Raw genomic sequence first — 23,253 nt, 5'->3', positions numbered from 1 at the left:
GCCTGAGTTTTCCCTGGAAGAGAGCCCTGGATATGGAATTAGAAAGTCAAGCTCAAGACTGTCCTAGAAACCTTTTAGTTGTATGATCTTGAACAAGTTATTGAATATCTCTGAATCACTTTCCTCATCAAGAAAATAGGAATAAAAATTTCATCTGACCCACAGGGTTGTAACAAAGATCAAATGAGCTAATGCATTTAAAATGTTATATCAGTTATTATTAGATGGGTCCATTGCAGCTCTAATATTCTAGATTTCTACCAATCTCTTTGTCTTACTAATCCTAACAATTTTCCTGCTTCATTTAGGATTTGAGTATAACTTTAGTGAAAGTTGTAAAATGCATGATATAGGTTGTTAGCTTCAACATGATCCTTTAAGGCTCCAAGGAAGGTATATTTATGAAAAATAATAAAAATTTATTATAAATATGAACACTTGACAATATGGCTCCCCACCACCACCCCCCAAAATGCAACACAAATACAGAAAAAAAAGTCTTACTTCATTGCCTCATTATAGTGTGAAGCCTGACTCTGGCTTCTCCAAAGTAATGCCAATGGAGCACAAGTTCTATCATGTAACAAGCTAGAAATGCTCCCCCCTTGTAGACATGCCTAGCTGATTTCAGAGAAAGCTATATTATCAGTTGGTTTCCCTTTTTAAAACAATTTATTTATTTTTGGTTTCCAATATTCACTTCTATAAGATTTTGTTTCTTTATTTCCTCTTCCTCCCCAAGACAGTATGCAATCTGATACAGGATATACATATATATTCATATTAAATGTATTTCCACCATTAGGCATGTTGTAAATAAGAATTAGAATCAAAGGGAAAATTGGTTGGCTATTCTTGAAAGAACCATTTGAAAAGGTAAAACAGAAAATGGATAAAAATGTGATCTATTTCCCTTCTCCTTTTTCAATGATAGTTGACAAGTGATGTAAAATAGATAGAGAACAAGCAGTATAATGTAGTGGAGAGGGTTATTTACTTTAAATCAGAAAGATTTAGGTTCAAATCCTGCCTTAGTCACTGCCTTCGTTACCCCTGCAAATACTTTAACTTCTCCTAGTCTAAGTTTTTGTTTGTTTGTTTGTTTTGTTTATTTTTAGTTTTCAACATTCATTTCCACAAGGTTTTACAAATTTTCTTCCCATACTTACCCTACCCACCACCCCAAAATAGCAATCCTACTGAATACAGCCTCCCCAAATCTGAAGTCTCTTATAGCCTCCCCCATTCACTCTCTGACTTTCTAGTAGGGCAAAATGGATTTCTATACCCCAGTGCCTGTATATCTTATTCCCAATTTGCATGTAATAATAATAGTTTTGTTTTTTAACATTTGATTTTAAAACTTTGATTTCCAGATTCTTTTCCTTCCTCCCTCATGACCCACCCATACTGAGAAGATAAGCAATTCAATATAGGTTGTACCTGTGTGGGTAAGCAAAACATTTCCATAGTAGATATATTGTGAAAGACTGAAAATATTATCCTCCATCCTATCCTGTCCCCCACTTATTTTATTTTTTACTTTGACCTTGTCAGTTTTCAAAAATGCTTCTAATTACAACCCCCCAATCTGTCCTCCATTCTATCATGCCCCCTCTTATCCCCTTCTCCCCTACTTTACTGTAGGGTAAGATACCTAATTTACTGTGTATGTTATTCCCTCCTTAAGCCAAATTCAGTGAGAGTAAGATTGACCCATTTCCTTTTGGCTTCCTGTTCTTCCCCTCCACTGTAAAAGCTTTCTCTTGCTTCTTTTATATGAGATAAGTAACCCTATTCTGTCTCTCCCTATCTCTTCTCATTATATTCCTCTCTCAACTCTTAATTTTATTTTTTAGATATCATCCCTTCCTATTCAACTGATCCTGTGCCCTTTGTCTTTGTATACTTGTACACATACATACACACTCACATATGTATTTATATGCCCATATACCCTTGCATATAGGCATATATATGTACATATACATATATATCTACATATATATATAAACACATATATATTACCTTCAACTACCCTCATACTGAGAAAAGTCTCATGAGTTACAATTATTTTTTTTCATGTAGGAATGCAAATACTTCAACTTTAATAAGTTCCTTATGATTTATTTTCCCTATTTACCTTCTCATGCTTCTCTTGCTTCTTGTATTTGAACATCAAATTTTCTGTTCAACTCTGTTTTTTTCATTGAGAATGCTTGTCCTCTATTTTATTGAATGGCCATATTTTCCCCTGAAACATTATACTCAGTTTTGCTGGGTAGGTGATTCTTGGTTTTAATCCTAGCTCCTTTGACCTCTGGAATATCATATTTCAAGCTCCTCAGTCCATTAAGGTAGAAGCTGCTAGATCCTGTGTTATTCTGATTGTGTTTCCACAATAGTAAAATTGTTCCTTCCTGGCTGCTTGTAATATTTTCTCTTTGACCTAAGAACTCTGGAATTTGGCTGTGATATTACTAGGAGCTTTCTTTTAGGGATCTTTTTCAAGAGGTGATTGGTGAATTCTTTCAATTTCTATTTTGCCCTCTGGTTCTAAAATGTCAGGGCAATTTTCCTTGATAATTTCTTGAAGAATGATTTCTAGGCTCTTTTTTTGATCATCACTTGCAAGTAGTACAATAATTTTTAAATTACCTCTCCTGGATTTTTTTTCCAAGTCAGTGGTTATTCCAATGAGATATTTCACATTGCTTTCTATTTTCTCATTTGTTTGGATCTTTTTTATAGCATCTTTTTTTCTCATAAAGTCATTAGCTTCCATTTGTTCCAATCTAATTCTGAAGGAATTATTCTCTTCAGTGAACTTTTGGAATTCCTTTTCCATCTGGCAAATTCTTTTTTTTAAGGCATTTTTCTACTCATTGACTTTTTGGGCCTCATTTGCCATTTGAGTTAGTCTATTTTTAAGGTGTTATTTTCTTCAGTCAGGTTGTTGACTTGCTTTTCATGGTTTTCTTGCATCATTTTCATTTCTCTTCCCAGTTTTTCCTCCACTTCCCTTACTTGCTTTTCAAAATCCTTCTTGAGCTCTTCCATGGCCTGTAACTATTTCTTATTTTTCTTGGAATCTTTTCATGCAGGAGTTCTGACTTTGTTGTCTTCCTTCCATTCCATTCTTTGTTCCTTTTTGTCCCCAAAAAAGGAATCTAAGGTTTGATTGCTGTGCTTGCTTTGTTTTCCCACTTGCTCATGTGGTCAGTCAATTACTTAACTTTTGAGCTTTTTGCCACAGTAGAACTCTGCTTCTAGAGAGTAGAGTTTTGTCCCAAATTGCTGGGGTTTTTGCAGCTGCTGGAGCTGTTAGAAGGGTGCCCTCTCTGCAGCCCCCATTAGCCTTGGCCCACTGGCCACACACCCCAGGAACTCCACCCAAGATACTGATCCAGACCAAGCAGGTTAAAGCAAAAACAATTACCCTCTGAATGGTCACTTGGTCCCCCTAAGATCCATAGGCTGAAGCTCTGGAGGCAGCCTCACATGGAAGTAGCTTCAGTTCCTGTGACGCTGCCATCTCTCTCCCTGGGGCAGGGGCCAGACCATGCCCTTCCTTTCCAACAGATTTCCTAGTGGGAATTTTACTTGCTCTTTGGCGTTTATGGGTTGAGAAGTCTGGATACCACCACAGTTGCTGGTGATTCACTCTCCTGAAATCTGCACTGGAAGCTTCTTATCAGGGCTGCCCTGAGTTCAAAACCATGAGGGACTGGGATCTGTTCCCAGTGTGCTACAGTGGACCCTTCCTATAGGCCTGCTGGGCTGCCTTCCAAGGGAGATTTGTTTTTCTCTGTCACTTTGTGGATTCTGCAGCTCTAAAATTTGTTTAGAGTCATATTTTATAGGTATTTGAGGTGGTTGTTGGGGGAGCTTATTGAATTTTCTGCTTCTGTGCTGCCATCTTGGCTCTATCCAGCTCAGTCTAAGTTTCTTGTTCTTTAAACTTGGGATATAGGTTTAAACTACCTCCATAGGATTACTGTGAATAAATATAAAGCAATTAACAAACTTTAAAGTATGTTGATGTTAGTTGTATAAATGTTAGTGCTAATGGGATATTTGGTTGCTTTTACTTTAGGCTATTTGATTTTAGACTAACTAGGCCATTCCTTATGCATTCTAATTTGTGATTCTTTCTCCTCCAGCTCTTTGAGTCAACTCCATTGAAACATATTAGAATTATCTCAGTTAATTTACCATAATGGAGTTCTTGCACATCATTTTGCTATGGTGTCATCTTTTCAAATGTTTCTCACTGATTTTCATTCCCTGGCTTTGTTAATATTCTCTAGGAAACTTTCCCCAACTAAGGAGGTCATTCTTTGCTCATTCCCATTCTGTGTTACTTATTTGACCTTCTGATAGATAGATAGATAGATAATCTGCCTATCTATACATATACCTGCATATATGTATACACACATACCTACATAAACATATGCACACATACATATATACATACTCACATATGTTTGAGCTAATCCTTTCCCCTCTGCTAATTCTTCTCCCTCTCCCTTTTCTACTCCTTTCCATCCTTTTCCTCCCATCTTCTTCCTTCTCTCCCTTCCTCCCTCTTTTGGTATTCTACTAGATCCAGAGATTTTGAAAACTGTTTATATAAATTGTTTGCTTTCTCTAGTGATTTGTTTTCTCATGTGTTTTGGTTGAATTTATGTTGTATTCATATTGTACTTTGCCTTGGCAACAGGCCCCATTGCAGTACCATAAGTTCCTTTTATTTTATTTTTTTTTCCTTACAGAATCAAGCTTTTTGGCTCTCACATCGACAGCTTGCAGACTTTGAATAGATGTGGATCTGAGCCTCTGTATGAATTTTGAGTAGAAAGATTTATTTAAGATGGAGTTTGAACATTTTAAAGGAACATAACTCAGTATTTCAGTTAAGGCATAAGATCCTAGATTTATATCTGGAAAGGACCCAAGATGTCATTAAATCCAACTTCCTTCTGAGTGAGGTCTTTCTTGATCTCTCCCTCTCCAGATAATAGCACCTCTTCCCAAAATATTACATTTTTTCTATCATTAGATACATATATTTTCATCCAATTGAATCTTTATCAATTAATTAATCTATTATTAATAGATCCTTAAGACCAGTAAGTGTTTCATTTCTTTCTTTATATTCAAAGTGCCTGTCACAGTGTCCAAGGTATGGCATGTCTTCAACGAATGTTTTTTGATTAACTGATGGAAGGATCTTTGACATCTTGGAAATAGATATTCCCTCCAATGACATAGATAGCAGTCCATATCTGCCCATCCTGTCCTATACTTATCTATATCCTATTATAAATTTATCATGATGCATTCAACCAAAATCCTGGATAAATTCTAGATATCTTGGTGTTTCAGGTTTTAATGGCACATATGGGATGACTGTCATTTACTACTTCGTCTTCCCTATGCCTCTGGCCCATTTTTTTGAGGTCATGCCTTTCTCTAATGACTTTCTACAGCATTTTCCCTGAACAGCTCCTATTATCATAGCAATTCATGACATCATTACTTAATACAATAATAAATTCAGTAGTCTCCCTATGACTCTTTTAAGTAAAGCATTTTCTTTTAAAAAAATTGTATTCTCCTGGATGCTTTTAGAGAGAGCATTAATAGATTGGTGTTTGTGTGCTCATGGAAATTTCCCTTGTGCTTTGACAAGTTGGGCATTAGTGAAGGGATAACATTTGAATCATTGAAGTTGAAGTGACTGATCTATGACATATGAAAATGTTGATAGATAGCTTTATGTTTATTATCATGGGATTCCTGCTAAAATATTCATGGACAGTGAGTTTGGTCAGGGAAAGTTTCTCATTGTTAATCTTCAATTTAAATTTGAAAAGTTTTGTTCCCATTAGAAAATCTGAGCCAGCGATTCTCAAACTCCTATTAGGTGATCTGAGTTGCCGAGTCTGACAGGGAAAAGAGCAATGAGTGACATCTATGTACCCCCTTACCTAGAAAACAAACCACTTATAATGTGATTTGCGATCTCAAGAAATTGGTTGGAAAGTTCAGCAGCCACTCAGGAACATTTCAAGTACAAAGAGGCCTTAGAAAAGACCAAAAAGTCATGTGCTGAGTAATATAACTGGTTAGACCTCAGATTGTTTGCACTTTTATAAAATTATGCTTATAACATTCAGGGGGAAAAGGAAAAAATGTTTTTCTTCTTCCTTCCTGAAAATAAAGAAAAGGGAAGAATCATATGGCAATAAGATAATAGATCGCAGACTGTATGGGATGCCAGATGCTATCTAGTCCACATCCTTAATTTTATTGATGAAGAAACTGAAGACTGTGATATTAATCAAGGCCACCTGAGTAGTGGTTATCAGAGATGGGATTCGAGCACAAGTCCTGTGAACAACAGCAGCCACCTCTAACTCTAGAACTCTGACTACTACTGATGTTTTCACTGAATTTTATCAGTTATATGATCAATAGACCTGAAATATTATGGACTAGATAGCAAAATAAATAGCTCTTATTAGCTGCTCATATTATAAGACTTCCATCTCCATGCCTTTAAACAGAATATGCCTCATCCCTGAAGTTCTCTACACCCTCCAGAGTCTTTAACTTCCTTGAAAAATCAGCTCAGCTCAAGCCCCACCTCCAACCTACATAAAGTCAGTCCTGATTCTCGCTGTTCCCTATAGCCTACCTTTCCCTCTTAAGTATTAATGGAAAGCAGGATCAAACCTGGACATTTACATTAGAGTCTTTTCCGGGGGAAAAAGGAATTTAGTGATCCTTTGTGCCTAGAGTGAGGGACAGAGCTAATGAGAGTTATGGAGAGGAGAACTTCCTTAATTTGGCTTTATGACTTCAAGAGAGGACACATGTAATAGACTTTCTTCAGGGAGAGGATTCTAGGGAGAGACTTTAGGAACAGGCTGACATGTAGAGGAAACAGCACCTCTTTCTGTCTCTGTCTCTCTCTGTACTATACCAAGCTGCCACTCATGGATATTTTATCTAATGAAAACAATCTGAACTCAATTTCCATTCATATATCACTTTTATAAGCAGAGAAAAAAAACTAGTTATTGCACCAAAGATAAATTCCAGGGATGATGGAATTTTTCTCTCTCCTCCTCCAAGGAGTGAAAATTTCTCTCCTCTCACTTCCAAACCTGTTCTGTTCTGGACCCTCTTCTCTTTAACCAGTGTGTGAAGTTTCTGAAAAGTCTTGGTGCAGTTTAAAACTAAAAATTGCACCGACTTTTATGACATCTTGTCCTAACTTGCTTGGTGAACTCATCATACCACAAATTTAATTATCATGTCTCTATGATTGATTCCCAGACCATAATTTCTTTTATGAATCACAAACCAGAATGACCAGTTGTATTTTAGATGTTGCAAATCAATCGGATGCTCTGTTCATCTCAACCTCAACATGTATAAAGAAGAAATCATTATATTTTCCTCTAAACAATCCCCTATTCCTAGCTTACCTGTCATAGGTCATCCCCAACTTCCTAGGCACTTGAGCATGCAATTTTACAATTATTCTCAACTCTTCACTTATATTCATTACACATGTCTGTGGTCAAAACTTGTTGCTGACTTACAAATATCACTCGTATTTTCTTTTCTCACACCTCACTCAACTACTAGCATAGTTCAGGTCCTCCTCAGAGCTTACTTTAAAATTGCAAAATTGAGTGCAATAGATTTTTAAGATTCAGTTTGTTCCCCCACTCCATATAATCATTTACTTAGATATCATTTTCCTGGCATACACTGAGCTATGTCATCCCCTATTCCACTTCCTGATCCCAATTCCACACCCAGTTCATTTCAGTGATTCTCAAATTAAATATAAAACTCTTTCATTTGATGCACTTCACAACCAAGCCCCTTCCAGTCTTCTTAGAATTTGCTATTCTCCAAATACTCTATAATCCAATGATTCTGGCCTAGTTTCTCTTCCTTTTTCCCCTTTTTAACATATTTGATTTATTTCATATTTGTCAATTACACGTAGAAATTTTTAATATTCATTTAAAACATAAGTTTTAAATTTTATCCATTGCTGCTGCTCTACATATGAAAGTCATTCAAAACATATTTCTATATTAGCTATGCTGCAAAAGAAAATGGACAAAAAATCCAAGAAAAATATAGTTAAAAATGTATGCTTCTGGCCAGCCAGGTAGCACAGTGAGTAAGAGCACTGGCCCCAGTGTCGGGATGACCTGGGGGATCGAATCCGGGCTCAGACATTTAGCACCCATCCAGAAACACCTGGCCGTGTAACCTTGAGCAAGTTACTTAACCCCAATTGCTTAAAAAAATGTATGCTTCTATCTACATTCAGGGTTTATCAGCTCTCTCTGGAGATGGGTAGTATTTTTCATCTTGTATCTTTTGGTATGATCTTGGATCATTGCCTTGATCAGAGGAGGAAAATCTTTCACAGATGAGTATCCTTACAACATTTTAATTACTATGTATGACATTCTTCTGGGTCTGCTCACTTTGTTTTGCATCAGTTCATATAAGTCTTCTCAGTCTTTTTTTCCCCCAAAACCATCCTACTTTATCATTTCTTAAAGTGCAATAGTATTCAATTAGAATTATAAACCAAAACTTGTTTAGATAGTCCCCAGTTGATGGGCATTCTTTTGATTTCCAATTATTTGTCATGAAAAACAAAAAAAAGCTATTCTTTTTGTTCAAACAGTTTATTTTCCCTTTTCTTTGATTTATTTTTTTTTGGACAAAGACCTAGTACTGGTATTATGGGCAATGATTGACAGTTTTATAGCCCTTTGGGTGTAGTTATAAATTATTCTCCAGAATGGTCAGACTAGTTCACAACTCTATCAACAGTTCATTAGAGTACCAATTTTTTTTCCATATCCCCTCCAGAATTTGTCATTTTGTTTTTCAGTCATGTTAGTCAATCTTTTAGATATGAGGCGAGATCTCAGAGTTGTTTTAATTTGCTTTTCTTTAATCTGTAGTGAATTAGAACATTTTTATGTGACTAAAGCTTTGATTTCTTTTTCTGGAAAATTGCCTGTTCATATCCTTTGACCATTGATCAAGTAGGGAATGATTCTTATTTTTATAAATTTTGCTTCTTTAAGAAATAAGGCCTTTATCAGAGAAATGCTACAATTTTCCCCCGAATTTTAAGGTTTTTTCCTTGCTTGCAATAGTTTTGTTTTTGCAAAAGATTTTTAATTTCATGTAATCAGTATTTGTCTTTTTATATCCTGTTATCCTCTCAGTCTCATGTTTGGTCATAAACTCTTCACTTATCTATTGATCTGGCAGGTAGATCTTTCATACTCCTCTAATTTACTTATGATATCACTCTTTAAGTCTAAATCATTTATTCATTTTAACCTTTTCTTGATATGCTGCATGAGATGTGCCTCAATTATTCCCAGAAGTGTTTGACATATGTTGAATTCTACCAATCAAACTTTCACCTCCCTAATCCTTTAAAGATTTCCTCTCCTTTGTATTTTTACCACTCAAAGTTTAGATCTTTCTGTTCATCCAACCCTAGAATATGGTCATTTACAACTGCATATTGTGTACCTAATCTACTCTACTTATCCTCTATTTTATTTCTCAATCAGTACCAGATTGCTTTGATAATTACCATTTTGTAATATAGTTTGAAATCTGGTACTGCCAGGCGTCCTTCTATCATATTTTTTTCATTGATTCCATTCATTTTCTTGATCTTGATTCTTCCAGATTAATTTTGTAATTATCATATTATCTTTCCAGCTCTATCAAATATTTTTGGCAGTTAGATTGGTATGATACTGAATAAGTAAATTAATTTGGGTATTGTCATTTTTGTTATATTGGCTTTGTCTACCCATGAGCAATTAATATTTCTCCAGTTCTTTAGATCTGTCTTTTGTTTTTTGTACAAAAAGTATTTTGTAATTGTGTTCACACAAATCATGGATTTCTCTTGTGAGGTAGATGTCTAAGTCTGGAATTTATTTTTCTATCTCTCTCTGCTGTTTTATTTTTTGGTATTATATAAAATATTGGGGTTTATTTTTGTTTTATTTTATATCCTATGAGATTGCTGAAGTTGTTAATTGTTTCAACAAGTTTTCAGGTTGATTCTCTAGGGTTCTCTAAGTATACCATCATGTCATCTGCAAAGAGTGATAGTTTTGTTACCTCATTAACTATTTTTTTATTTCTTCAACTTCTTTTTCTTGTCTTGGTGTTTTAGCTAGCATTTCTAGTACAGTACTGAATAATAGTAGTGATAAAAGACATGCTTCATCTCTGAACTTATTGGGGCAGTTTCAAGTTTGTCCCTATTACAAATAATGCTTGCTTTTGGTTTTATATAGATACTATGTATGATTTTAAGAAAGATTCCATTAATTCATATCCTTTCTAGTGTTTTAGCAGGAAGGATTCTTTAATGGAAAGGATTTGTCAAAGACTTTTTATGACTCTATTGATATAATCATATGGCTTTTCTTACTGATATGGTCAATTATGATTATTATTTCCTATTCTTGAACCAGTCATGCCTTACTGGCATATATGCCTTCTGGTCATAGTGTATGACATTTGTAATATATTACTTCAATATCCTTGTTAGTGCTTTATTTAAAATGTTTGAACCCACATTCTTTAAGGAAATTGCTCTATAATTTTCTTTCTTGGTTTTTGCTAACCTTTTTTTAGATTTCAAAACTATAATTGTTTCATGAAAAATTGATTGGATCCTATTTCCCTATTTTTTAATCCTTTTTATATTATTGGGATTAAATTTCCCTTACATGTTTGGAGGTTAATTTATTAATCCATTTAGTCCTTGGGATTTTATCTTGGTGAGCCCATTGATGGCTTCTTCAATTTCTTTTTCTTAGAGGGTTATTTAAATATTCTCTTTCCTCTTCTTTTATTCTAGGCATTTTATATGTTGTGCATGTACAACTTATATCAGATTGCTTGCCTTCTTGGCGAGGGGGAAGGAAGGGAGAAGAGGGAAAAATATGGAACCCAAAGTCTTATAAAATTAATATTAAAAACAAAAAGCTCTCATGGATATGAAAAAAAGACAATATAATGTTGTAATCACAAATGCATTCATAGATTTAAGGATTAGGGAGGCCAAAGTCTCACTACAATTTGACTTCATCAGACATAATCTGAAGTGACTATGTTTACATCTGGGCTCATGGTTTAAGAATATTGAGAAGCTTGAGAGTATCCAAAGGAAGGCAACAAACGTGGTGAAGGTCCTTGGGTCCATATCACATGATCATATGAGGATTGGTTAGGGGAATGGGAAATGTTTAGCTTATAGAAAACTAGAGGGGAGTGGGATGGATAAAGACCAGACACCTGTCTTCAAGTATCTGAAGGGCTATCCTGTGAAGTAGAGATTAGATTTCTTTGGCTTGTCCCTGGAAAACAGACCAAGGAGAAATCCTTGGAAGTTACATAGAGAAAAAGTCACTCTTTATTTTAGGAAAATCTTTAGAACAATTAGGTCTGTGCCCAAGTGGAAAAGGCATCTTCAGTAAGTGGTGGGTATTGCCTCCTTAGAAGTTTATATGTTTTGTAAATATTCATCCATTTCAAATATATTGTCAGTTTTACTGGCGTATAACTAGGCAAAATAACTTCTAATAATTGTGCTAATTTCATTTTCTTTGGTACTACATGAACACTAGCAATTTGATTTTATTTTTCCTTTTAATTATATTAACCAATAATTTATTTGTTTTGTTTTTATTTTATATTTTATTAGCTCAATGATTTTTTGCTTTCAATTTTATTAACCTCCCTTTTGCTTTAAAATATTTCTAATTTGTTTTTGACATTATTTTCTTTTCAAATTTTCAGTTCCAGTTTCCTTCCTCCCATACCCTCTCCCACCCACTGAGAATGCAAACAATATGACCTCAATTGTACATGTGAAAACATGTAAAATATATTTCCACATTAACTTATTTTTTAAAAGAGAGAAAAATAAAGTGATAAAATTATACTTCAATTTGCAATAAGAATTCATCATTTTTTTCTATCTGAAGATGGATAGCATTTCTTTTCATTGTGAGTCCTCTGGAATTGTCTTGGATAATTGTGTTGATTAGAGTAACCAAGTCTTTCACAGTTGATCAACATCATGATATTGTAGTTACCATACCCAATGGTCTCCTGGTTCTCATTTACCTTTGCATCAGTTCATATGGATCTTTCCATGTTTTATCTGAAACCACCTACTTTCTCATTTTCTACAGCAAAATAGTACTCCATCACAATCATGTGATAGAACTTGATCAGTCATTACTCAATTGATAAGCATTCCCCCGATTTCCAACTACTCTATGTAATGCCATTCTAATTAAATTACTAAAAAAAATTTACCATTAGGAAAAAAAAATAATTTCATTTGGAAGAGCAATAGGTGAGGAACTTCAAAGAAACCAAGGAAGAAAAGATATAAAGGAAGTAGATTCAGTAGTATCAGACCTTCTACTGTATTATAAAGTGAGGGGATTGTTGAAGTATAAAAAGGATAATCGTGATTATTTTAAATTAAAATTTTCTGGTATAAACAAAACCTATGCAGCCAAGAATAGAAGGAATGCATAAAATCATAGAAAAACAAAAGCTTCCATAGACAATGGTGCTGTGATGTAGGTAATAACATGCTGGTTGACTTAGGGAAAAAGAAAAACATGGAAAAACTTGGACTTATGAAGGGAAATACTATCTACCTTCATAGAAACAGACAAACGGTAATAAGCACAGTATAGTCTTACATGTGAGTATGAGCATATGTGTATATTTGTGTATATTTATACATATCTATGTATATGCACATATATCTGTGCTTAATTGTAGCCTTCTTTATGGTATGGAAGGGGGACTAGAGATGGGAAAGATGCTGAGAAAGGCTAAATTTATCAAAATTGGTCACTGTACAATGATGGTTTTGCTGTGTACAATGTTCTCCTGGTTCTAACTTCAATCAACATTCATTCAGGTAAGTCTTTACAAATTTTCCTGCAATCCACCTGCTCATCATTTCTTATAGCACAATAATATTCCATTATATTCATATTCCACAACTTGTTTAGCCATTACCCAGTTGATGGACATCCCCTTGATTTCCAATTCTTGGTCACCATAAAAATAGATGCTATCAATGTTTTTTGTACCTGTGCATCCTTTTCCCTTTTTAATGATCTATTTAGGATAAAGACCTAGAAATGACATTACTAGGTATACACAGTTTTATAGCCCTTTGGTATGGCTCCAAATTGCTTCCAGAATGGTTGGATCATTTTACAACTCCACCAGCAATGCATCAGCATCCCAATTTTTCCACATCTTCTCCAACATTCATCATTTTCCTTTTCTGTCATATTAGCCAATCTGATACATATAATGCAGTAACTCATAATTGTTTTATTTTGCATTTCTCTAATCAATATTGATTTACAGCACTTTTAATATGATTATAGATAGTTTTAATTTCTTCTTCTGAAACTGCTTGTCCAATGGTCTTTGACCATTTATCAGCTGGGGAGTGACTTTTTTCTTATACATTTGATTCAATTCTTTCTATATTTTTTATCAGAAACACTGGCAGTAAAAATATTTCCCAACTTTCTGCTTACCTTTTAAACTTGGTTGCCTTGGTTTTATTTGTGCAAAAAAAAAGTTTCAGTTTAACGTAATCACATTTATCCATTTTGCATTTCATAATATTCTCTATCTCTTGTTTGGCCATAATTGTTCCCTTCTCTATAGATCTGACAAGTAAACCATTCCTTGTTCTCCTAATTTGCTTATGGTATCATCCTTTATGTCTAAATCATGGACCCATTTTGACCTTATCTTGGCATGCAATGTGAGATATTGGTTTATGCCTAGTTTCTACAACAATAGTTTCCAGTTTGTCCAGCAGTTTTTGTCAAATAATGAGTTATTATCCCAGAAGCTGGAGTCTTTGGGTTTATCAAGCAGTTGGTTACTATAGTCATTGACTGCTCTGTTTTGTGTACCTCACCTATTCCACTGATTTACCATTCTATTTCTTAGCACTAAATAGTTTAGATAATTTACCACATTATAAGATAGTTTTAGATCTGGTACAGCTAGACCACATTCCTTTGCATTTTTTCATCAATTACTTTGATATTCTTAAATTTTGTTCTTCCAGAAAAATTTTGGATTTTTTTATAACTCTATAAAATAATTTTTCATAGTTTCATTGGAAAGGAACTCATATTGTCTTCTTATATTGAGCTTGCTCTCCACTAAAACTCCCTGGTAATTTTTTTCAGAAACCACTGCCATCTATTCATTAATCTCCTATGTCATATTTCAAATATTGATTCCCCCCCCCAAGTGTGAGACTTAATTTATTCCCAATGAATCTCATTAGATTTGGCTTAAGTTTCTAGCCTAACCACTGTTAGTTATTCTTACCAGTTTTGTGTCCTTTTCAGATTATATGAACATACCTTCCTTGTGTTTGTTCAAGTAATTGATAAAAATGTTAAATATTACAAATCTCTGGAGTATTCCATTGGAAAACTCCTGAAACATTGACCTTGTAGCATTAAAAAGCACTTTTTTAGTTCAGCCACCCAATTGATTCAGAATGCATCTTATTTTATTATCATGTAATTCTTATCTCTCTGTTTTTTCCATGAGAATATTATGTTATTCTTTATAAAAAAGCTTTGATAAAATCTACATGAATTATAACTGTAGCACTCCCCTTATCAACTGATGTATTAATGCTGTCAAAATAGGAAATGAGATTAGACTGGCATGACCTAATCTTAATGAAGTCATACTGGCTTTTTGTAATCACTGCTTTCTTTTCCATATGCTCACCACTCATTTCTTTATTGATTTGCTGAGAAAAAAAAAGCATGTTTATTTCTTATAGACTCTCCTTCCTTCCTTCCTCCCTTTCTCCCTTCCTGCCTCCCTCCCTCCCTCCCTCCCTTCCTTCCTTCCTTCCTTCCTTCCTCCCTCCCTCCCTTTCTTCCTTCTTTGCTCTCTCTCCATTCCTTCCTTCCTTCTTTCCTTCCTTCCTTCTTTCTTTCCTTCCTTTCTTCTTTCCTCCCTCCCTTCTTTCCTCGCTTCCTTCCTTCCTTCCTACCTCCTTCCTTCCTTCCTTCCTTCCTTCCTTCCTTCCTTCCTTCCTTCTTTCCATCCATCCTTCTTTTTAAATAAAGGCAAGACCTTCTCCAGTTTTGCTCTAATTCTGACATCATTTCTTTGAACTGTCATTCTTCTATGTCTATGAACAGCAATTATAGACTGTGGATCAGCACATTTTTTCCTGGTTTCAGGAACAGGTTAATATTTTTTCTTAATGTTTTCTTCTATCACTTCTTTATTATAACCTGCCATATGGCATTGGTTTATTAGATGTAAGCTTACAGTTGGAGTGGGGAGGAGATGCAAAATAGAAAGTCCACATCAAGAAAGAACTTCTTTTTTTCTGCTCTTAAGGGTGGGGTTCTATCATTAGTCAAATGAGAAGGTAAAGAAGACTTTTGGACTTGGGATATTTTCATGTGTCCCTGAAAGAACATAGGATAGAAAAAAAAAACTTGAAATGATATTGACACTCATTGTTTAGGGAATCATTAAAAAAATGTGTCTTACATTAAAATAAAAATACTTTAAGAAATTTCAAATACAAACACAGAAAAATATATGGAAAGACTTCCATGAAATGATACAAAGTAAAGTAGGCAGAGTGAAGAATGACCAATAACCACAAAAGAATCAAAACTGAATATTCTGAAAAAGTGAAGAACAATGTTGACTCCAAAGAAGATATTTGAGAAGGGATCTTTCTCTGCTAATTTGCCAAAGTGGTCATCTAAAGCTGTGAAATATGCTGTATGATGTCAGACATTATCTTTGCATTAATTGGTTTTGTGGATTTTCCCCTTCTATTTTCTTGCTATTTCATTTAAAAAATAGAAAAGAGAGGATTCACTTAGAGAAGAAGGGATGGGAGAAGAAAATCTAAAAAATATAAAAAACAAAAAATATTAATAAAAATCCATTAAAAAGGAAAGAACATAGTATAGGTATTCACCTACTCTTCCTATGTATAAGCCTGGCTCTGTGCAACACAATTATAAATAACTGACACACAGGATAATTATCTTGTAGCTCAATCAGTCAGTCATAAATTTCTTTTAAACCTCAAAATTAAATTGCCCATTGAAACTAAAAGAAGGTGGTTCACCATGGGTGAAAAGATGTAATTATCATAACTACCTTTCTCTAACCTTGTCCCATGAAGTGTAAATTTTAATAAGTTAAAAAAAGCCAAGTAGGAAGCAAATCTAATAAAAAAATTTTCCTGTGAAGAAACATTGAGCTAGATGAGATGAACTTTCTTTTCCTTTTCTTGAGCTGGCGTTGGGGGTGGGGGTGGGGAGAGGGATGTTAAACAGGGCAACATACTGAAAAAACTGAATGATAGTACAAATTCATTTTGTTTCTCTTCCTGATGATTTAAGAGTGTCATTGTGCCTCTTGCTTATCTCTTTTCCCACCCTTTATCCAGGATAAGACAAAGAAATTTCTAGTTTGTAGATTTTAGGTGTATCTGCTCTTTTATTTTATTTTTAAAATTTATTTATTCACTTTTAGTTGGGAACATTCAATTCCACAATCTCTTGAGTTTCAAATTTTATCCCCTTCCCTCTCCTCTTCTCTTAATTCCCTTGGTGACATGCAATCCGATATAGTTTCTACAAATACCTTCACAATAAACATTAGTTATGTTGTAAATAAGAGTCTTAACCAATGTAGTGAACAAAGAAATGAATGAAGTGAAGAAAGAAGGAACAAAACAAAATGAAACACAAAAGGGAGGGAGCAAGTAATTTGGGTCAATCTGCATTCCGACTGTAGCTTTTTCTCTGGATGTAGATATGCCTTTCCATCATGAGTCCCTTGGAGTTGTCTTGCATTGCTGAGAGGAGCCCAGTCTAGTAAATTTAGTCATCACAGATATGATGTGTCTGTAATTGTATACAAAGTTTTCCTGTTTCTGCTCTTCTCACTCAGCATCAGTTTATATAAGTCTCTCCAGGTTATTATGAAATCAGTCTGCTGCTCATTTCTTATGGCACAATAGTATTCCATTACATTCATATATCACAACTTGTTCAGCCATTCCCCAATTGATGGGCATCCCCTTTTTTTTTCCAGTTCTTTGCCGCCCAAAATAGAACTACTATGAAGATTTTTGCACATATGGGTCCTCCTCCCACTTGTATGTATATCTGCTATTTTAGAAGAAACAGGACAATAGAGGAATGAATTTATATTTTCAAAATCAAGGGAAGGAGAAAAATTTAGCCAACAGGCATCACTTCTGAAAGTATAAGAATAACCAAAGTCACCCTTGCAAGCTTAATGGAAAAGGAATCCCACTAATGATAATCACACAGCATACATTTGCATGAAGACCCCCAGTGAAGGTTAACCCCACTACCTCCTGAGGCAGCCCATTCCCCTACTGTGAAACTTCTAATTGGTAAGAAGGTTGCCATTCCCCCAATCCCTATAAAAAGTCTAAATTTGCCTACATTACTTCTATCCACTGATATTGTTAAGTACTCTGGAGAACAAGCAGAACCAGGTCAATCTTTCTTTCAGAGGGCAACCTTTTGAGGACTTGAAGAGAACTCTTTCATACCCCTGATGAAACAGTTCTCAAGGATAGACATCACTGGTCCCTTTAACTGATCTCCATATTGCACATTTGGGTCCTATACCAATCTGATGCCCCTTCCGAATGTTCAAAGTCCTTTCCAAAATGTTTTACTCTGTACTCAATAACATGCTTTATTCATACTACTGAAGTCATACCTGTATCTATAGCATATCATCATGTGTTTCTTCTATTCACTAGGATCAAATATAGAAGAATTTTGTTATAAAGTAGGTCTTTTTTACTGAGGTTTTCATAAAGTCCAGTAAAATATTTTACCTCTAAAACTCTGTTTATGCTACTGATTGTTACCTGAAGTAAATTCTCAGATCTTCTCCCAGATCTATCTAATCCCTCAATGCTTCAATATCTAGCTCAAAGCTCACCTCCTCCATGAAGTTTTCCTAATCATTTCAGCCAACACTTATCTTATTTTCCTCAGAATTTATTGTCTCAATGGGTTCTAGCCTTGAATGAGGGGCTTGGCAAGAGAAACTCTGATAATAATTGCATCTCAGCTTAAATTTTATTAATCATTAATTTTGGTAAGAAATGAGATAGAGAATATTGGCTTTGGAATAAGGAGAGCCTGAATTAAAACCATGGCTTTTGTATGTGTATAACCTTGGGCTTAAACAGACTCTTAGCACCTAAACTCTTTTTCCCCTTTTGTAAATAAAAATGAGTTATGTTAGATGACTAGTACGCTCTCTTCCTACTCTAAATTACCTGCCCTATAACAATAGTGATGGCAATAACCAATATTTGAGAGACAAAATAGCCTTGTGGTTAGAGTTGCAACCTTGAAGTCAGGAAGACCTAAGTTCAAGTCTACTGACTTTGTGTGACATACACTGGTATGTGATGCTGGACACATAACATTCTAGGCAATTCTTTCAGACTCATGAAAAAGTGCCAACTTGCATTGGTGAAAGGAATTCTTTTTCCTATTGGTGAATAGGAATTCCATATAGCCTTGTGATCTGAGTTCCCTTCTCTGTCTACCTTACAACAATATAACCCTTTATAGTTTGTGAAACTCTTTATGTGCATCTCATTTTCCCTAAGATTATAACTGGTTATAAATATTTGAGCAGAAATCACCTCATATTTTATGACTTTTCAGCATTCCAACACAAAACACAATGCTATCCATAATGAAAGTGCTCAATATATCTTGGCCAATTTGAGTTAAAATCATTAGAATGTACTTTGAGGTCCCGGTTAAAAGTAATAGGTTCCAGTTTATGTACTTTAAAAACACTTGGAAAGCTGAAAAATTATTGGAAGTGGTTCAAGAATTCCTATTTGAATTTGTAAATAAGTAAAAATCCCCTCCAAAGACCCAATAAAATCACTTTCACATTGATAAGTTACTCTACATTTACACTGAGCCAGAATATTGAATGGAATCCTCTTTGGTAAACTTATGTGAGGATCTAGACAGGAATCATATTGAGTGAGAAGGGATTGTGACATAAAATTTGCCATATAGACTTTGCTTAAGGCACCCTACACACTAGCTTTTCCTAAAAAGAAATGGAAACTGTCTTAAAGTACAACTCTTTAGTCACTTGCACACATAAAGAACCAAGGGCATAAGAAAGTTTAGCTGCTTTATTAGGCTTCTAACTGTGGACCACTGTGGACAAAACAAAATCTTGGAAGATGAACTCAACAGAATTTAGTTTGTATTCTTATTTACTCCTTATTTATTTCTCCTTTTGAGAAGCCTTCCCCTGCTATGGTTCAATAAACCTCCTTTTGTTAGGTGAGAAATACTCCATTAGTGTCTCATTCCATTGTAGTCTCCACCTGAAGTAGCATACTGGTCTGTTTACATCTGATTGCTAGGTAGCTAGCAACGTGTATGATTGGGAAGGATAATGAGGTCATAGATCTGCCAAATTTTTTAGTAGTTTCTCAGGCAATGGATACTGATAATATAGCTATTTTCTTCCTTTAGTTCCAATTAAAAAAATCATAGGTCCTCCAACTAAGAAAGGTTGTGACTAATGCTCTGTGTCACACTTTTCCATTCCCTGTGTGGCACACCCAATCTCATTTCATCATTGAACAAAGTAAAAGCTATGATTCTGTCCCAAAAAACAGGAAGAAGATGCTGAAGTTGAAATGTTGGGAACTATGAGGGGAAATGGTTGTATTGGAGGAAAATTTGAGAAAGAGATAAAATCCTGGCATGGCAGATTCCTGGAGGGCAGATTTTAAAGGAGTTCAGGAAAAGGATAGCCAGAAATTCATAAACTGTATTTCTCTACAGAAAATAAGCTCAGGAGAGATGAAAAGCTCTTAATAATTATGTTCTGAGAATACAAAAAGAAATAATTATGCAAAGGAGAAAGGGGATATTGTTGAAAGAGATGAATGTGAACACACAGGGAACTCATTAACAAGTTTAGATGTTAAAAAGACAGAGATTATACAAGACAAAACACACAATTTCAATTGCATAAAATTTAAAGACTTTCACATGAAATCAATGCTGGAATATGACAAGATATAAATCGAGAAAAAAATCTTGTTCTTAATTATGTCTGATAAAAGTCTGATATTAAAAATCTATAGGCAATTGACATAAATCAATGAGAGTAGGACCTATTTCCCAATGGATTAATAAAATTAATGATATGAACAAACACATTTCAAAAGAAGATATGTAAATTATTAGCTATGTGATAAAAACATTCAAAATGACCTTATAATCAGAGAAATGTAGGCATAAGCAAATCCAAATTAATACCTCTCACCCAGCAAAATTATAAAGATAAGGAAAAAAGTGGAAAAATAAATCATTTGGGGTGCGGGGCGGGGGACTGTGGGAATAATGTCAAGACAGTCCTATAAATAAGAAATGCCCTGTGTTTTGGAAAAGAATTTCTAATTATACTGGAAAACCCCCTAAATTGTTCACATTCTTGGATTCAGTGATTCCACCTCAGATTTTATACCTTAAAGAGATCACTGGCAGCCAGAAAAGAGCCATATAAATTGTACTGAAATAATCATCATAGTCTGTAACAACATAGTAACATAGTTAGCTGTAACAAGAAGAAACTGAAATGGAGAGTAGAGCAATGTAGCCAATGCCTGAACAATTTTTGGTATTTTAATGTAGTATGATATTATTATGTTATAAGGAATGTGAAAATGAAGAATTTAGATAAATGGGAAAAGGTTTATATGAGGGAGAGTGGATTCAAGAAAACAACAAAAGAAACAAAGTCAACATAAAGAACACACACACACACACACCAAAGATAATATTAACTGGCAAGAAAAATCTGGTTACATCAGGTGGGTATTGAGTTATTAAATATAAAGTCTACATCTATAATTTCTGTTACCAAGATCTGAATGTTTAAAAAAAGTGGTAATGATTATTAGCAACCACTTTTCCATGAAATTTTTTTTTCAAGAAAAATAAAGTTAAAAAAAGCATGTATCTGTATTCAGACATAACCAATTATTTCTCTGGGAATGGAAAGCATTTTTCCTCATAAGTCCTTCTAGTTGTCTTGGATCATTATATTGCTGAGAATAGTTAAATGATTTATAATTAATCATCTTACAATATTGCTGCTACTCTGCACAATGTTCTCTTGGTCCTACTCATATCACTTTGCATCAGTCCATGTAAGTCTTTCCAGGTTATACTTTTCTTTTTTTCTGCCCTAGTCAATCTTTCCCTTTCTCTTTCTCCCAATATATTCCTCTCCCACATCTTAATTTTGCTTTTTAGATATGGTCCCTTCATATTCAACTGATCCTGTGCCCTCTGTCTATGTATACATGAACACACATATATACACACTCATATATATTTATATACACATACACCCTCCTATACATACATATATGTATGTATACATATACATATACATACATATATTCCCAATTATCCTCATAATGAGAAAAGAATCTCATGAGTTACTATCATCATTTTTCCATGTAGGAATATAAATAGTACAACTTTAATAAGTTCCTTATTATTTCTTTTTCCTGTTTGCCTTCTCATGCTTTTCTTGCTTCTGGTATTTGAAAGTCAAATTTTCTGTTCAGCTCAGGTTTTTTCATCAAGAATGCTTGAAAGTCCTCTATTTCATTGAATGACCATATTTTTTCCCTGGAGCATTATACTCAGTTTTGCTGGGTAGGTGATTCTTGGTTTTAGTCCTATCTCCTTTGACCTCCAGAATATCATATTCTAAGCCTTTTGATCCATGAATGTACTAGCTGCTAGATCTTGTGTTATCCTGACCGTGTTTCCACAATACTCAAATTGTTTCTTCCTAACTGCTTGTAATATTTTCTCCTTGACTTGCAAACTCTGTAATTTGTCTATAATATTCCTAGGAATTTTCTTTTGGGGATATTTTTCAAGAGGAGATTGATAAATTTTTTCAATTGCTATTTTTTCCCTCTGGTTCTAGAATATCAGGGTAATTTTCCTTGAAAATTTCTTGAAGGATGATTTCTAGTCTTTTTTTTGCTCATGACTTTTAGGTAGTTCAATAATTTTTAAATTATCTCTCCTGGATCAATTTTCCAATGAGATATTTCACATTGCCTTTCATTTTTTTATTGTTTGGATCTGTTTATAGTATCTTTATTTTCATGAAGTCATTAGCTTCCATTTGCTCCAACATAATTTTGAAGGAATTCTCTTCAGTGAGTTTTTGAAATTCCTTTTCCATCTGACCAATTCAGTTTTTTTAAGGCATTCTTCTCCTCATTGGCTTTTTGTGCCACTTTTGCCACTCAAGTTATTCTATTTTTAAGGTGTTATTTTCTTAAGGGTATTTTTTTTGTTATCCTTTACAGTGATGTTGAATCATTTTTCATTATTTCCTTGCATCATTCTCATTTCTCTTTCTAATTTTTTCCTCCACTTCTCTTACTTGATTTTCAAAATCCTTCTTGAGCTTCTCTATGGCCTGTAATCAGTTCATATTTTTCTTAGTAGCTTTTTATGCAGGAGTTTTGACTTGGTTGTCTTCTTCTGGTTCCATGTTTTGATCCTTTTTGTCCCCCAAAAGGATTCTATGGTATGATTGTGCTTCCTCTGCTTGCTCATCTTACCAGCCAATTACTTGACTTTTGAGTTCTTTGACACAGTAGAACTCTGCTTCCAGAGTGGAGAGAGCTGTGTCCCAAATCACTGGGGTTTTCACAGTTGCCAGAGCTATGAGGAGGGTGCCCTCTCTAGAGCCCCCATAAGCTTTGTGACACTGGAATTCCTCACCCCAGGACCACCAACAAAGATTGCATCACAGATCCAAGCAAGTCAAAGCAAGAGCAATTACCCTCTGAATGATCACTTGGTCCCCCTAACATGTGTAGGTCAGGAGCTCAGGAAGCAGCTACATGGTATCAGCTGCAGCCACCCCTGTTCCTCCTCCACCTCTCTCCCTGGGGGCAGGGGCTTGACTTCATTCCTCAGTCACCAAATTCCAACAGAGTTCCCT

Source organism: Petaurus breviceps, unplaced genomic scaffold (assembly GCF_028583685.1).
Source record: "Petaurus breviceps papuanus isolate PSGF00001 unplaced genomic scaffold, PetGlider_PUasm1.0 225, whole genome shotgun sequence".
Classification (NCBI taxonomy): domain Eukaryota; kingdom Metazoa; phylum Chordata; class Mammalia; order Diprotodontia; family Petauridae; genus Petaurus; species Petaurus breviceps.
The sequence above is the reverse complement of the archived record's forward strand: the minus strand, read 5'-3'. Positions refer to the sequence as shown.